The sequence below is a fragment of the Hemibagrus wyckioides genome, unplaced genomic scaffold (genome assembly GCF_019097595.1).
Source record: "Hemibagrus wyckioides isolate EC202008001 unplaced genomic scaffold, SWU_Hwy_1.0 Contig8, whole genome shotgun sequence".
NCBI classification, from domain to species: Eukaryota; Metazoa; Chordata; class Actinopteri; order Siluriformes; family Bagridae; genus Hemibagrus; species Hemibagrus wyckioides.
This window is the reverse complement of record NW_026690810.1, coordinates 235,605-241,545: the sequence shown is the minus strand read 5'-3', so window position 1 is coordinate 241,545 and position 5,941 is coordinate 235,605.

Genomic DNA, 5,941 nt, shown 5'->3' with positions numbered 1-5,941 from the left:
TATTGGTTATATTAATGTGAATATGATATTTCTCCTAATAATAGTTCACCTGCTAGTGAACTTGGCTGTTGTTTTACATTACACACTAAAATCCTGAACGAGTTGATGAGCTTGACCAACGAGAATTTCATTTATTTCCACAATATAATACTCATCCCCATTAAAAAGTGACTTTTAACAACCCTGACTACTGGTTTTATACTAAATCATACTTAGACTACTGATTAATCAGCTCTCGCGCTAAAGGGCATGGTTACAGATGTACACCGATCAGCCATAACATTATGACCACCGACAGGTGACGTGAATAAGACTGATGATCTCCTCATCATGGCACCTGTTAGTGTGTGGGATATATTAGACAGCAGGTGAACATTTTGTCCTCATAGTTGATGTGTTAATAGCAGGAAAAATGGGAAAGTGAAAGGGTTTGAGCGAGTTTGACAAATGGTGATGGCTGCACGACTGGATCAGAGCATCTCCGAAACTGCAGCTCTTGTGGGATGTTCCCGGTCTGCAGTGGTCAGTATCTATCAAACGTGGTCCAAAGGAGGAACGGTGGTGAACCGGTGACAGGGTCATGGGCGGCCAAGGCTCACTGATGGACGTGGAGAGTGAAGGCTGACCCATGTGGTCCGATCCACAAGACGAGCTACTGTTGCCCAAATTGCTGAAGAAGTTAATGCTGGTTCTGATAGAAAGGTGTCCGAATACACAGTAAATCACGGTTTGTTACTTATGGGACTGCATAGTCAGGGCTCCCATGTTGACCCCTGTGCACCACTGAAAGCACCAACAATGGGCACGTGAGCATCAGAACTGGACCACGAAGCAAAGGAAGAAGGTGACCTGGTGTGATAAATCAAGTTTTCTTTAACATGGCGTGGATGGACGGGTGTGTGTGCACATGGCACCAGGATGCACTATGGGAAGAGGGCAAGCTGGCGGAGGCAGTGTCATGCTTTGGGCAATGTTCTGCTGGGAAACCTTTTGGTCCTGCCATCCATATGGATGTTGCTTTGACATGAACCACCTACCTAAGCATTGTTGCAGGCCATCTACACCCTTTCATGGTAACAGTATTTCCTGATGTCTGTGGCCTCTTTCAGCAGGATGATGCACCGTGCCCCAAAGCAAAAATGGATCAGGAATGGTTTGATGACCACAACAATGAGAATGAGGTGTTGACTTGGCTTCCAAATTCCCCAGATCTCAGTCAAATCGAGCATCTGTGGGATGTGCTGGACAAACAAGTCCAATCCATGGAGGCCCCACCTCGCAACTTACAAGACTTAAAGGATCTGCTGCTAACATCTTGGTGCCAGATACCACAGCACACCTTCAGGGATCTAGTGGAGTCCATGCCTCGACAGTCAGGGCTGTTTTGGCAGCAAAAAGGGGACCAACAGCATATTAGGCAGGTGGTCATAATGTTATGGCTGACTGTGTGTATGGTATCTACCTAGAGAAGTTCACTAATGGTTTCATTTCCACAATATCATAGTGAGTATAAAGGTTTTAATAATTATACATTATAATATTTTTTATAGATTTGGGTGGTGGACAGGGGCAGGAGGTTTTAGAGAGTTCAATCAGGTCACATGTACAGTGAATTTACACAATCTGACTGCTACAATTTTTCTGTTTCTTCACAAGTTAACTAATTATCAAACTCACTGCTTTATTAACTTTTATGCATTAATAGGAAAGTTTGATATTGTGTAATTGAAGAGTCATAATTCTGAGTCACAGAAAAATAATCTATTGCAGAGCCTGTGGATGTGCTGGAGGAATCAGCAGATACTCCCTCTGTCCTCCAGGTATGTGTCAGTTAAATAGTAATATTTTAACTTCATTTAAAACCTACAGGCCACTTTTTTCTAAGTGTGTGTGTGTGTGTGTTTGTGTGTGTGTGTTTGTTTGTGTGTGTGTTTGTGTGTGTGTGTGTTAAGGTCATTGAGCCAATCCTGCAGCTGCTGCCCACCGAACCACACGAAGAACCTTCAGCTGTCATTCTGGTAAGAAAATCCTTCATTTATTTCCTAAAGCCAATCAATGGATTTTACAAGGTTGTTTTTACTGTAAAGAATGTTAGTATAAATCTGATATGATAAGAAGCACTTATGATCTTCATGCTCTACATTTCACAGCCGCTCGATGCTGATGAGCCGGACAGTGCCTGCCGTGATGTTCAGTGTGTGTCTGTAGTCTCCTCCCTCTCCCAGGTATTCTACACTGCTGTAACTGAGATACAAACACACAAACATCCTTCTTTACAAGATCTAATGTTAAGTTTTGTTTCTCTATTTCTGGCCAGTGGACATAAGCAGAGACATGATTGGAATGATGAGGGGTCCAGAGAGTCGGCTCTGCTGGTTTGAAAGCGCAGAGACACACTGCTTGACTCGCGAGGTAATCACAGTCTTTATTACTCTGATGAAGAGAATGGACATTTTTCAACTGACATGATTTTTAGAAGAGCACTTTTGTGAAATGTGCTTGTAGATCTTGAGTTTCATCTAATTGTCCTTTACAGGGATTCCCTTATTATACCAGTGATAAGGAGAGTTTCACTGGCATTCAGGTAAGGGATTATTCATTGTGGCATCACAAAATGTTATGAACTGCAGTGACTAATTGTGTTTGTGTGTTTTAAGTTTGTTGAGCCGAACATCCAGCTGCTGCCCACAGAACAACCTCAAGACCCTTAACCTGTTTTTCTGTTTTTTTCTAAGTGACAGAATATTAGTATGAAACTGCTGTGATCAGAAGCACTCATGATCTTCCTGCTCTACTTTTCACAGCCGCTCGATGCTGGTGATCTGATCAGCGCTTGGTGTAATATTCAGTTCCTCTCTGCACAGGCCTCCATCTCCCAGTTCAAGGTATTCTACAGTGCAGCAGCTGAGATACAAACACACAAACACCCGTCTTTACAAGTTCTAATGTTTAGTTTTGTTTCTCTATTTTCAGTCAGTGGAAATGAAAACATACTTCCTGGGGATGATAAGGGGCCCACAGAGCCGTCTTTGTTGGTTTAAATCCACCAAGACGAGCAGCTTGAATCACATGGTAATCACAGACTTAATTACTCTGAGGAAGAGAATTGACCTTGATGATTATTAGACGCTCACGTTTGTGAAATAGATCTTGAGTTTCAGCTTTTTGTCATTTGCAGGGATTCCCTTATGAGTCCTCCATAGAGGACTGTTTCACTGGCATACAGGTAAGGGATTATTCGTTGTGGCATCACAAAACTTTTGTTAATTGCAGTGACTAATTGTGTTCACTTTAATTTGTTCTCTTAAGGCTGAATCTGGGAGGGTTACAGAGTTCATCTCCTGTAACCGAATGGAGACATCATTCGTCGTGCCACATTATTTTGTGGTAAATTTATTGCACTGTCATGAAGTGTATCTTGTAGTTAGTAACTTTTAGAATTTTGTCAGTTGTGCTTTTATTTGTCTTCAGTGTGGATATTTTTTTTATTCAACAGCAAACCATTACAACGGTAACCTGCACTTTGCTGTATGTGGCTGAAGATGGACAGATGTTCACCTCCACTTGGGACTATGATCACAACGACTGTGAGGTAATTCAGACTTTCAGACCTGATGTGTATCTACATATGCTGCTATTCCCCTGATTCGGATACTGTAAAATTTACTGTGTGAGTTTTAATGATTTAATGATTTGGCTTGCAGGAGAGTGAGGAGCGCCTTAACCCAGAGGAGTTGGAGGTGCCCTTTATTTGGTACGATCCTCTTCACTCTTTAATGATGTAACAGTGTATTGTATGTTTAATATACACTAAACATTTACATCTCTTGTTTCTTAGCTGCCATCTTTCAGACAGAGGGGTGACTGAAATCGGCCTGAAGGTGCCCGCGCTTCGTGAGGCGTTTGCTGTGAGTAAAACCTTTATTCAGCTGCTGTTACTGCGCAGGTAAAGTCCACTCTGCTTTAACTTTTATATTGTGTGCTGTCTTATATTCAGACTCTGCTTGCCAGCATCCACAAGCAGAACTTCTTGTTCATGGCTGGAAAGAAGATCGTCATGCGACTGGCAGCAGCTAACAACCAGGTGACTTCAGAATGATGAAAGACTGTATCATTTTTGTGATGGAAATAATTTCAGTTTCTCAGCCATAGCCAAAGTGAGTTACAGAGATTTTTTCGTTTGCTTTAACAGGATGCAGTTGGTGTGCAGTTGGCCTACGAGGCCCTGATTCGATTCCTGAGGACGCCTTCCAATCAGGAATCGATTAAAGCAGAGCTCAGCTCCTGTGTAAGCTAATAAACGCCTGTGTGAAATGACAGATGTTTAAAGATAACAGATTTTGCTAATATAGAAAACAGGACTCCAATATGTACAGCTAATTTATTTTTGTATCTTTTCTACTCTGTGCAGGACCACCACTACAACTTCCTGGATGTTTTTTTGAGCTGATTTTCTTCAGCTACTTTATAAATGGCTCAAAACCTCAGCCAGTAAGTGTCTTATCAGGAGATTTCTAAGTAATGTTTGAGTTTCAGAACATGGTCTATTTGATCTGGTTTTCTTTTTCCATATTTTTTAAACCTGATAAGACATGGCATTAATGAAGCTTGTCTTTCTTTCCAAAAGTTTAAGGGAGGTTTCTTGGAGCGCCTGCTTGCGCTCTTCAGCATGTGGGACGTGGACGTGTGGGAGCCTGCAGCAGAGCTGTACTTCACAGTGCTTATTGTAAGTGTTGAATATCTTCTGATGCCACGATCCACAAATTCTCAGGATTGTATCTTAAACTCAGTGACACTATGTTGGATGTGTGTGGAATTTGTCAATAGGATTACCTTACAGAGCTTGCTGAAGTACTCTTCACTCAGCCTCTGGAGCTCTACAGTGACCCAGCAGCCTTAGCCACCACAGTTCAGCGACTCCTCAAGCTGCACGTCCAGCTGATGATGGACATTTTGGAGGAGCTCTGAGCAATGTCTTTCCCCTTACCCACTTCATCTTTTCTTCCTCTGTTTCATTTCATCTTCTTTTCTCTCACTTCTTTTTCCTACATTGCTCAGGCTCCACATGTAAGTATGAAATCATTTTATTTCTATTTTTGATCAACTTAATATTTAAAAAATCTCTTTTCTTTCCTACAGGTTTGTACAGTGAACCCCAGGACCTGAAGAAGGGCTTAACCTTAGCATTTAAGATCCCTCATCCCTTAATAATCATCCTTTATTAATCTATCCCTCTGTTCCTATCCCACTCCCCCTATTCCCATCAATAGCCTATAGATTGTAAATACATATATAGAATTGTTTAGAAATAAACTTATTTGTATACTTCTTATAGACTTTGCTTAAATAAATGTTTATATTTGTTCCTATTGCGGTCTCATTCTGATTATTTTTAGCCATCAGTATATGTATAAAAGTTTCCTTTAAACGCAACACAAACTGAATTTTTCACTCATATACAGATCATTTTTACAGAATTTCACAACCTTTAAATGGTTTACTAAAATGTGAAAAATAACAAATATATTATATATTTGTTATTATATTATATATTTTATTATATATTATATTCAGTGTTGGGGAAAGTTACTTTTAAAAGTAATGCGTTACAATATTGTGTTACTCCCTAAAAAAGTACCAAATTGCATTACTTAGTTATTTTTTATAAAAAGTAATGCGTTACGTTACTTTTGCGGTACTTTTTCTTAAATTTGACCAGTAGACTCGTTCTCTTTTCATTTTATACACATAGAAACCTATATGTGTTGCATTACAAAGTAAACTCACAGTCCAAGTTAATAAAGACATTAAAGAGTGCAATATAGTCTTCCTAAAGTCATTCTAAAATTAGATCAATCTGCAAATGTTTTCTTCAGGTCTGCCTCCATTTCTATATATGCCTTGTCCAAAAAGCTTGTAAAGGTTTTGCGATCGGAGAGCA